The 12,500-nt window shown below is 38.1% G+C and overlaps 1 pseudogene; it reads right to left on the reverse strand.

Moving 5' to 3' along the window:
* Window positions 1–7,501: 7,501 nt before the first annotated feature.
* The window catches only part of LOC122333535, a 9,539-nt pseudogene continuing 4,540 nt past the window's right edge, over window positions 7,502–12,500 (reverse strand).

Below are 12,500 nucleotides of genomic sequence, written 5' to 3' on the forward strand. Positions count from 1 at the left end.
GTGTGCGTCATCCTTACATGCATATGCACACACACACGCATTGGAGAGAGACGGGCATATGCAGACTCCATATTTGTGACAGCATATGCGTGCCGCCTCACTGGAGCGACAGTCGCCGTCCGTCTCTCACTTAAGAGGCTTGTTTAACAAAAGCGCGTGTAAAGACAAAGCGAGTTGTTCGATGTTTGAAACCCGCTCTTAGCTTAGCTGTCACCACACAAGCTCACACAAATTGTTTGGTGACCAGGTAGAGACGCCTGTCAGCCAGATGGATTGTGGATGCACTTCAGATCTCAGGGCTGTTGAAAGTAAAGAAGTCAGGATCTGTGATTAGAGGATGTGCAAGTACCACGACTGACTCCTCATGGAGTAAACTGTAGAGAGAAAGACTGTCGAAAAGCTTGGAATTGTTTTTCTGTCTCTTGTGTTCACAGAGGCTGGAGTTATGTGGTCAGAAAAAATATTTTTTAAATGTTATAATATGCTTATATGCTCTTTTTTGAACAAGTTGTGCTGCTTCCTATTTATAACAAAAAAACAGTGATATATTTTTGGTTTTAAGATTTTTAAGAAGATATGTTTTTTAAGATTTTAAGAAGAACAGAAGTTCAGAAAAACAGCAAACTATTTTGTAATGCCTTGAATGTGTCACTTTTTGATTAATTAAATGCATAATCCTTGCTGCATAAAAGTATCATTTATCAAAAAAATAATTATATATATATATATATATATAGTATATATATATATATATATATATATATATATATATATATATATATATATATATATATATAGTTTTTTTTACTGACTCTAATTTTTCATTTTGTGATTTAGGACACAAGAGAAGATAATACATACTATGAAAACAGTGATAAAAAAACACAAAAACTATTGGAGTATATTATGAGTACTATATTCTCATGCTTTTAGAAAGCTGGTATAAATTTTAAGTACTTTTCCACTAATAATCTTACATGTAGCATTCAGATCTTCCTTCCACTGGACTAGACTTTCATTTTTTGGTTTCAAAGAAAATGCCAGATCTGAAAACAACTGACAGGTGAGTAGATGCGTTTTTTAGTGAACTGTTCCTTTAAGAGCAGCTGAAGTATCTGGTCCCAGATAATGTATGACGGTAAGAGGATAGAGGATGTAGGTCTGTTTGATGTTAGGCAGCAGGTGAAGCTTATACAGAAACGCACATACACGCTTTCTGTCTCTCGCCTCTTTGTTCTTGTCACATCTGGTTGCAGGTCAAGAGCTCAAAGCAGCTCTGGTGTGTGTGTGTGTGTGTGTTCGCGCTCATATGAGACTCATTTGTATCATTTAAAGGTCAGCTCAGCCAAAAAATGAGTCATCATTTACTGAGCAGTAAGTAGATCCAAACCTGTATGGCTTTTTTCTGTGGAAACACAAAAGACGCACGTGTTATGCAAAATGTTTCAGATCCTCTTTTTCATACTGAATGATGCCTGCTCATTCCCAAAAAGACATTAAACTCACTGTAAATATATATAAAATTAGACAGTATGACTATATGCAAGGCCTATGCACTGTATTTCAGATCTTTTAATGCCGCTTGTTGTGTCTCAGTCCCAGCAGGAGTTAGGTGATGTTACTGCTAATTTGTTTTTTTATTAAATTAATAAAATAAAAATATTAGATAGAAAAACTCATCTTAAAAACTAATCAGTGCATCATTGGTTTAACAGCATCATTTGCATTCATTACATGTTTGAGCAGCTTGAACATTCTGCCTTAACATCTCATTTTGTGTTCCACTAAACTACGGTTAAGTGATAGTGACAGGAAACAATGATGACAGAAATGAATTTGTGTACTCTGCTTTATTGCTCTGTGCATCTTGCATGTTAAAGGTGCTGTATGTAATATTTCGAAGCATAAAAATTCCATAATATGTTTGCAGTTATTTCAGAAGCATGTTAAATTAACTTTATCTGAAAACAATGCTACATATCAGTTATTCTCCTTTAGTAAATGTGCATTCCAGGCCAGAACGTCTGTCTCTGTTTTGCTTTGTGAAACCCACCCACTGGCTGTTTACCCCACTGTATTTCGCACCTCGGTTGCCAGTTGATAAAAACACAGCGCATTTTATTTCATTCATCAACATGTGTGTGTTCTGGAGTAGAAGGGGCCATGAAAGAAAACGCCTAATAGTTTAAACGTAGGTGTCACTTCTACATACAGTACTTTAAGTGTATATTGAAATATTAATTGTCTCTCAAACATAATTCATCTCTGTAGCCACAGTTCTCTCTGCAGACGGTGGACTCTGTGGTCCTGGCCCCCATGGCCTCCGCCGGCTGCCTCGCGCCCTCCGGTCCACCTCACCCGCTGCCGCTGGCACTGGCCTGCCGCTGACTACACACACACTGCCTCACCCAGAGCCCTCCACCAGCTTCTCACACACACATCCACACATCCGCTTCCAGCAGCGGAGCGGCCTGTCGAGGCCTGGCCTGCCAGGAACGTCTGCAAGATCGCCATGGTGAGTGGAATATGACAGCGCTGCAGGAGCTGCACATGTAAAACAAGACTGGGTGTTTTGAATGAGTGGTGTTTGGCGTCGTGGAAGGGTGTTCTCAAGGTTGTGATGAGTAATAGGTGTTTTGAGGATTGTTAGGATGCTAGGTAGTTGCTAGTTTGTTGTGGTTCCTGGAGATTGCTAGGTGGTTCCGGCTGGTTGCTATCTGTTGTTAGGTGTTCCTGGTGGTTGTTAGGTGATCGCACCGTGTTCTGAGTGGTTGCCAGGTAAATTGTTTGGTTTTTTCAGTGGTTTCAAGTGAATAGTTCAGTGTTTTATGTGGTTGTTGGGGTGTTGCAGTAGGTACTAATTTGTTATGGGTGGTTCTTGGTGATTGCTAAGTGATTGTGGGATGGTTGATAGTGTTGCTAGAGTTTACTGGGCTGGTTGCTAAGTGTTGTTTGGGTGTTCCTGGACATTGGTAGGTGCATGATAAAGAGTTTTGGCTGGTTGTTAGGTGTTAAGTAGTTGGGTACATCTTATTATGGGTGGTTTTTTGATGATTGCTAGGGAATTCTGGGTGGTTCTGCATGGTTGCTTGGTGTTGTTAGGGGTGTTAGGTGTTGATGTGTTGTTTGGGGTATTTCTTTGGCAATCTAAGTCTAGAACATTGTTCTGAGTGGTTTCTAAGTGAATGGTAAGAGTTCTGGTTGTTTGTTAGGGTGATTTGACCCTAGCATTTTCAGAGGGGAAGAAATTGTTAGGCTGTTGTTCTGGGTGGTTGCTAGGTATCGTATGTTGCAATAGCTTGTTCTAGGTGAAACGCAGTGGTTGCTATGGTGTGCTGTTTGGTTTCTAGGTGTTGCAAGGGTGTTCTGGCTGGTACTGGGTCAATAAGTGATTTTTTAGGTGGTTGCTAGGGTGTAGTTGTTGTAGTTTTATGGGTGGCTCTGGGTGATGGCTAGGGTAGTACAGGTGGTTCTTTTGTTCGTTGTTATGTGGTTGCTTAGGAGGGTTTTAGGACATTTTTAGATAATTGCTAAGGCGTTTCATATTTGATTTGCCACGGTCCTCTCTCTTCAGTTTGTTTTCTTTAAAAATTTCTGACCTGTTTGTCATTCCCGCAATTGAAAATCAGTCTGATGCTGAGAAAAATTACATATAATTAACTGATTTTGATACTATTGAGGGTGTGTTCAAATCAATAGCTATAATGAGCTTGTACTTTATAATAACATTGTGTACACTTCTATACATGTCAGGAGGTACATTGTACTTACTGATTTAATTTCTTTTATCGCTCTTTCATTCCCAGCAGTGTTGTAAATGGCGAGATAGAACTCATTTTTAATGCACTGTAGGTGTATTTTATAATAGCTTTACAGTTTAATGTTGGCGCTTCCAGTGGTGTGAACAGGCCTCTTTCATTAGAGCCTGTGTCGACAATCTCAAGTGTGTTCAGAGGTTCATTCAATCCAAAGAAAATGCAGAGTGAAGCTCTGGCCAACCAATAAAAGATGGAGCAAGTCGATCAGAACGGAACAGAAACTTAAGGTTTTAACATGGCTTAAAATAGTCTGCCTCAGACAGATTGACAAACTCGATTTCAAAATGCACTGCTGTGCTATAGGTCATTGATCGGCTATGGAAATAAATAATATGTTGACTTCAGACCCACCTTTTTACTCTTCTGATGCAATTTAAATTAATTATGGTTATTTCTCAGTGTGTACTGATACATGCAATGCATTTGATGAAAAATTAAGATATTATTTAATTATTTCGATTATGAAATGTATAATCCTAATGGACAAGTTTGAGAGAAAATGAGTGCCTTTGGATGTCAAAATCGAAGATTTGTCAAAGACACCTTTTCAAAGCTACATACAGACATTCAATGAAAACTACTGTGATAAGCTCATTTTAAAAGCATAAATTTGATATAAACAATTAAATCATCTACATAATATCTACATATGCAGTTAACAGGGGACCTGCTTTTTATTAGCCCTATAGTTACAGCATGAAATACTATTTAAAACCTATTACTATTAATATTTTACATAACATTACTTCTATTAACTCACAACCCTGACATTTTTCTTGCAAAATGCAAGTCTTTGTCTTCTAATTAGACTTTATAACTTGATTAAATCAATTCTGAGCAAAAAGGGCCAAATGTGGAATATAAACTTTTGCAGAGGCGAAAAGCTTAGAATGATGAATAGATTTTTCTTTTCTTATCAGAATTGTGTGCTTAATCTCTCAGAATTTGTGGAAATAAATAAATAAAGTCAGATTTTTGAAATATAACCTCAAAGATTTTTTTCTCTCTCTCTTTATTCCATGGCTTCTATATACTGCTACTTTAAGACTGTCCTTTCTGGCAGATAGGCTCTGCCCAAAAAATCTCACCAGTGTTTGCAAACGCCAAAATTGGTCTATATAAACGCTTCAGAAGTAATGTTCATATTTAACGACTTTTTAGCAGTCTCTAACATCTGCAGTCAAAGTAATGAGGTTGTTAATTAACTCATGAGGACACTTCCAACACGCATTGAATAATAATCTAAATTGCTCTACCATTTATAAAAATCTCACTAAAAGAGGCTGACGACAAAGACAGAAAATGTGCATTAAATAACAATGGCTACAATGGAGATGTTTGGCTGAGGTTAATTACCCGGGTCATCTGTCTCAGATGAGGTGCATTAATCGCGGCGTCTGTGGGACGGACCACACGTCTGCCTGTTCTTTGGAAAAGTGTAGTATAACTTGTTGTTTTGTCCCATAAAATTCTGCCTGTGAAAAGAGAGTCTGTTTTATAGGACAACGGCTGCAAGAAGTAGAAGGGAATGGATAGGTGAAAAACAAAGTCATAAAACACAAAACCTTGCTAAACATCCTTAATAACAGCACCTCAAAATAGTGTTCTTCGGCTGCTATATTGGTTTTTGGTTCTTTTAAAACACTCATTTAGCATATGCATTTTTCCAAAAAGTGAAGCAATCACTAGGATATTGTTTGGTGGTTGCTAGGGTGCACTGGGTGGTTGTTAGGGTGTTATGGATGGCTCTTTGTGATCACTAGTGCATTGCTAATGTGATGTTAAGTGGTTGCTAGGGTGTTCTGTGTGGTTGTTGGGCTGGCTACTAGGGTTCTTGGGTGTTCTGGATGGTTTCTAGGTGTTTTTAGTTGTTGATAAAGTGTTCTCGCGTAATTGGTGGTTGCTAAGGTGGTGTCCTGGGTGATCTCTATGATGTTGCTTGCCTGCAAGGACCATGTTAGTGGTTGATTAGTTACTTTATGTTGGTTGTTAAGGTGTTGAGTGGTAGTTAGGGGTAGCTAAATGGTTGCTAAGGTTCTTCTTTGGTTGTCAGGGTGTTTCTGAGTGGTTGCTAAGGTTTTATTTTGTTGTTGGTTGTTAGGACGTTAAATGGTTAATAGGTTATTCTGGTAGTTCTGCATTGTCTCTAGGGCATTGTTAGGTTGTTCTAATGTTTTCTGGTCAGTTGCTAGTGTGTTGCTAGGTGGTTGATTAATGGAGTTCTAATTGGTTATTAAGGTGTTGATAGATGGTCGCTAAGGTGTTCTGCTGGATGTTAGAGTGTTTGGTAGGGTGCTAGGGTATTCTGGATAGTTTCTAGGCCATGTTATGGTTTTGCTAGTGTGTTCTGTGTGATTGTTAGGACACTGCGTGGTTGTTAGTGTATTAGGTGGTTGCAGCGTGTTATGGTGTTTCTGGGTGTTTCTAGGCATTGTTAGGTGTTGTCAGTGTGTTGTGCGTGTGAATTGCTAGGACACTGTTAGGTGGTTGCTAAAGTAGCCTGGTTGGTTGATATGGTGTTAGAAGGTTGATGTGTTTTCTGGTGTTTATGGATGGTTTTACAGGGTTTTAAGGGTGTTGCTAGAGTGTTCTGAGGCACTGCCAGGTGGTTGCATAAAAGCATTCTGGGTGATTACAAAGGTATTAATAGGTGCTAGGCGCTAAGGTGTTCTGGATGGTTGTTAGGTGTTACTAGGACGTTGGTAAGGTGTTCTAATGGTAGTTGGGGTTTCAGAGGTGCTACTTAAGTGTTCTGCTTAATTGCAAGGGAGCACTAACTAAATAAAAGTGTTTTTAAAAAAATTTCAGACCCCAAATTTTGATAGTGCACTCTAAACTCAAATGTAGCTTGTTATGAATTAACTTTAATCAATGGGATGCCTGTGTGATCTCGTAAGACGCCAGTGGTCAGCAGTGAAATGAGACGATGAACAGAAGACATGGATTATCAGACGGTCCAACGTGACCTCAGGCTGTTTCATTAGCTAGAAGTGTGTGTGTGTGTGTGTGTGTGTGTGTGTGTGTGTGCATCTGAGATCTGGCAGGTCATTCATCGCTGATTCAGCTCTTCAAAACTTTCCGCTGGGGGAAGCATTAGAGAGGAGACACATGAGAGTCCCTCCATGCGAGCTTTCTCAAGACCTTTTATCAGCCGCAAAACAAAGAGCCTCTGTCATCAGCAATCATGCAGCGCTTGAGATATGAGCAGTTTAGAGCAATTCAGCTCAATATTAAAATGTAAAGGACAGAGAGAGAGGCGAGCTGTGAAATCACTTTTGCATCTCTGAGGGGGTTGAGAGAGAGAATGAGGAGCAGATGGAGAACAGGTAGCAGGTTATCATTACCTCATAGTCAGCGTGTAGATTTGGAACATATGAACATGTCACATGACCCTGGAGAGTCGCCATGGCAGCATTGAAGCCACATACAGTACAAAACTCATGCATTAACGTTAAAACAAGCTTGTACTGCCCTCTGGTGGAAAAAGAAAGGAACTAGTATTTATCAAGAGTTTTTGTAATGGGAAGTTTCCATAAGGCTTCTATATAAAACCAATAAAGAACCTTTTATTTTTGAGTGTAAACAGTTCATCAAATTTCTAACAGGCATTCGAGAAGCCCAGTCCACCCCAGAAGCCTCTTCCCGCAGACCCGCTGGGTGAAACCTCCGGTGATTCGAATCCTTCAGCCGTGGCGACTTCCAGCACCCATCCGACCCCAGCCGCCCTGCGACCCGCCTCCGGGCTCACCCACAACCCTGCAGGTACAGATATACGCCAAATCTTTTAAAGGAATTAAGATGTTCTGCTAATGCCCTCACCTCAAGCCATCTCGGATGTGGATGAGTTTGTTCTTCATCAGAATTGGAGAAATGTAGTATTCTATCACTTGCTCAACAGTGAATGGGTGCCGTCAGAATGAGTCCAAGAAGCTGAAACATTGCGATAATCCAAAAGTAATCCACACCGCTCCAGTCCATCAGTTAACATCCAGAGAAACCAAAAGCTGTATGTTTATAAGAAACAAATTCATCATTAAGACATTGCTTCTGGCCAAAAATACAAATATATAATCCATAATAACAGCTCTAAACAAATATATGGGTGCTTTTTGATCGAGAGACAACAGGAGATGGACTTTTTCGCTGGTATTATGACCAGAAATGATGGTTTAATGTTAAAAAGAAAAATGTAAATGATGGATTTTTCTGACAAAAACACTTTTGGCTTCTCCAGATGTTAACTGATGGACTGGAGCGGTGTGGGTTATTGTGATGTTTTTATCAGCTGCTTGGACTCTCATTCTGATCGGCACCCATTCACTGCAGAGCATCCATTGGAGAGAAAGTGATGCACGATTTCTCCCAAATCAGTTTCGTTAAGAAATCAAACACATTTACATCTTGAATGGTCCGAGGATGACAAAATTTTCAGCAAACTCCTTTAAGTGGATAGATGCTTTATTGATTAACCAATACTGGACTTGCAGGCCTCCTCCTAAACAGCCGCCCACCCTGCCAAAGCCTCACTTTGCAGGCGGGTGAAGTTCAGCAGCTGAGAGCGGACAGAATGGATCTCGTCCTGGAGCGCTCGCTTTTGCACTATGAACCTCTGCGGGACACGTGGTGATGCGAGGAGTGACCTTTGACCCCTCCCCGCTGTGCTCTCCTCTAAACGGTGCTATGAGTCCAAGCTCAGGTACATATCACGCGTTATTTATGTCGATTCTGAGCGTATTTATTTGAGCACAGTGCACTGTGGTTGACACTTTCTCAATCGTAGCAATCGGTGGTTCGCCCACGTTTACCTGATTGTCCTTATGTTGTTGTTTGCTATTGTTGTTGTTTTAACATTTTTCGACTGTGTACCAGCAGATAAAGAAGAGACGTGTTATCTGTGAACATGAACCACATCATGTGGACGCTAAACTGGATTGTAAACCAGATTTAAATGAAAACGTGAATCGGAGTTGACGGTTCTGTGTCTGCGATGTCAATTGGTTTCACTGAAAAGGGCTTTTTAACAATTTTTATGGCTATTTTAATTATGTATTTTCAGACATACATGATTACAGTTGCAGTGGTACTTAAGGGATGTTGAAGAAACCTTTATAAAAATAATCTCACGATAACATGTCCAGGTCACATTTTATCCCAAATTAAAAGGAACAAAAGAAAAATATACAAAATAATCGTTTTTTTTATTCTTAATTTTTAAAAAGTATTTTGTTTTTAATTGTAAGACAATTAAGCTTATTACCAACTGATGTTTTAATTATTTGAATACATCTGAATATTTAGCTTTTTAGGCTATCTATGATTCTCATCACTTATTTTCAGTATAGTAACAAAACAAAATCTACTTGAGAATCATCATATAAATTAGAATTTAAAACAAAAACAAAAAAATCAGGCATGTTACTTTTTTCAAATTCTATTCAAAATATTGCAACTTAAATTATTATTCTCTATTTTATTATGTTTTTATTGGAAAATGTGCTTAATTTTTGTCATAGAAATCTTATTGTTAAAACTAAGTTTCAGTTTCTTTTCCGTTCTCTGAATTAGTTTTTGCAAACAATCAAATTAATTCACTTATTCATTCATTCAAACATCATCCAGTCAGGATTATTTTCATTACCGTATTGCAGTAAAAAAATATCACAATGCCAACCATTTTTAAAACAGGCTTTCTTACTACTACTTTTTAACGTTGAGGTGAAACATGACCTGGACATGTACTACTGTACAATACTGTACAGCCCAATAATGTTCTGAATTTCACATGTCTAAACAAGTCTTGTCTCGTTTTTTGTGAGCATGAAAACATTTGCACGACAAATTATAGGCACCGAGTCCGGCTTTTGTTGATTTCAAAGCTCGTCAGAAGGATAAAGGACGGACACAGATGTTGTGTTCCTGTGAGCTGTCAGATGTTCAGATAGGCGGCTCGCTCAGGAGATCCCAGCTTTGAGAAGACCTTGCCGACCACGGAAATCACGACCTGATTTTATGGTCACGCAGCCGCAGTCTCGTAGATGTACTTAGAAATAGTTACTGTGGGAAACGATTAAACAAATTACATGTATTTTCTCTCTTATCGACCCAAATAACGTTGCCACATGGAGCATTAAAAGTGGATTGTGGTTAATGAAAACAGACACATGAATCCTTCTCTAAATAGTCTCATAATCCCTCTGGTCTCCCTCAAACACGCTGCAAGTCAGTGGTTTTGAATCACTGGCAAAGGTTCATGGGCGATTTGTCAGGAGTAAATGAACACACTGCACTAAAATAATCGGATATGCACAAAACATTTGGAAATAAAGTTTTTGGTCATGAATTACTGTCAACAGGTCAAAAACTAATTTGGCTAACACTTAAAGCCTTATATATATATATATATATATATATAATACATTATAAAATTTGTTTTATTGCATTAAATATGCACTGCTTGATCTCATGGATACACGGTTTTTATGTATGCAATTATAATACTTATCTATTAACTTTTACTCCTTTAGAAAGTATGCATTAATTAAATAATGCATCAAATCATACAGCAAACAAACCTTTTAAACAAATATTTGAATGCATTTAATCTCACAGTTAGTTCATGCATTACAGTGAACATTTTTTTGTAATGCATTATACATAAAGGCTTTAAGCGTTACCCAGATTAGATGGGTTAGTAAAGAGTTTTGTGTGAATTGCCTCCAATGCTGAAACTACGTAATGACTACAGAAGTAGACAGTCTGATGCACAATGATGGAAAATATTGTAAGCAAAGACAAACCACAAATAAACACACCACTACTCAAACATTTAAAGACTCTTGTACACCAAGGCTGCAACATACAGTAAAAACATTATTTTTACTGTATTATTATATAATATACATATAATATACAGTAAAACATAATATTCACAAATATCATTACAATAGAAAATATACTTTTTTATGTTATTTATTCGCAAATCGACATCTTTCAGCATCGTTACTCCAGTCTTCAGTGTCATCATTTCCGATTATCAATGTCATCAGCGGTGATTCGAAACAGAAATCTTTGGAAACATTTAGCGATGTTTTCACTGTCACTTTGGATCAACTGAATGCATCCTCGACGATTAAAAGTTTTGAGCGGTAGTGTGTTTTAACAAGAAAACAGAGAGCTGGCAGATCCGACTGTCCATTTTTCAGGTCGATGTTTGGCACTGAGACTAACGGGCCTTGTTTTTATTCAAGACCGAGTCTTCTGACTTTATTATTTGTTGCCACTGAGCCATTTCCGTTCTCAAACGTGGGTCTTTCAGGCCTTTATTCTGACGCCGTATGAGTGCCATTATATCTCAGTGTTTACATTGTAAATTCCTCTTCATTCATCGTATGAGCGACCATCGCGAGTGTCCCGTTGCCTTTTACAGTGTTAAACCACACAGTGCATTACAGTACGCAGAGACTGTTCGGATCTAGAGCGCGCTGACTTAATCATACGATGATCACGTGTCTCTAGGTTACCTGCCTTGCTTGTTTTAATCAGTTATTATTTACTATTTTTCACTTTGATTCACGTTGTACCCGCACTCAGTAAATCTGCTCATGTACTTTCTTCAGTGTCACGGTGTAAACTGCTTTTTTATGATAATTCTTTGATTAATCGAAAATGTGAAATAAGATACTGTGCGTTGATGTCTGCAGCACACAAATAAAGAGGCAGCGCTAGTAAATGTTGTTTATGAAACCGACGCATGGTTCGTCTCTTTTCTCTCACTCCTAATCCGCAAACAGGCTGATGATATTCTGAAAGAAAAGATGAAAAGCATAATCAAAGAGCTAAATACACATGTCGAGATGACTCGTGAGTCGTATCAGGATTTATTTTACCTCCCTTTGAAACGCCGCGTCGCCATTTGAACAGCGTTAACGCCAGCCTAAAACACGGATAAAAAAAAGTGCTTTATGGTTAAAGAATAAGCCAACGTGAAGATTTTATTGCTCTTTCATAACTCAGACGTTAACTTAGTCTAATAAATAAAACACAAATGAAAAAAACACTACGAATGTGTATAGCAAAGATCGTTTGGCCTTCTGATGAGAAAGAGCTGAAATTTCTGACTTGGGGAAAGATAAAGCCCAAATGAAATCTTCTTGTCAATTATTTTTCCAGACAAAAAGCAGCGAATAATGATCAAATGAAGACTCTGAGCTAAGATTTTTTTCTCGACTGAAACATCTTAAGAAAAAGTCTCCGCTTGCTCTGGTTTTGATCTCACTGCTGTCTGGGTGCTGATTACAGGAGGTTCTGACCTGGTTCTGAATGTTTGGGTGGCTCCTCTCTCCAGCAGGGTTTGTACTAGATGCTTGTAGTTATTCAGCACAGCCACCTGCAAGATCAACACCTTTGACGCTCATTCATTATATCATTATATACACAAACACATATAAATATATATGAGTTCCCCACTCACATTGATGCTTGTAACTTAAAATATACAATTTATTTTATATACTAAATAAAAATGACATTACAAAAAAAACGAGTCTTATTCTAGGAAAGTCTTATTCAGGAGAAACAATTTTTTATATCCATTATTTCTAATATTATTTTTTATAGGTTTTATTCATTGATGTTTCTGATGTTACCTAAAACCTAAAAAGTCTCTATTCAGATTAAATTTTT

The sequence above is a fragment of the Puntigrus tetrazona genome, unplaced genomic scaffold (assembly GCF_018831695.1).
Source record: "Puntigrus tetrazona isolate hp1 unplaced genomic scaffold, ASM1883169v1 S000000283, whole genome shotgun sequence".
Lineage (NCBI taxonomy): Eukaryota > Metazoa > Chordata > Actinopteri > Cypriniformes > Cyprinidae > Puntigrus > Puntigrus tetrazona.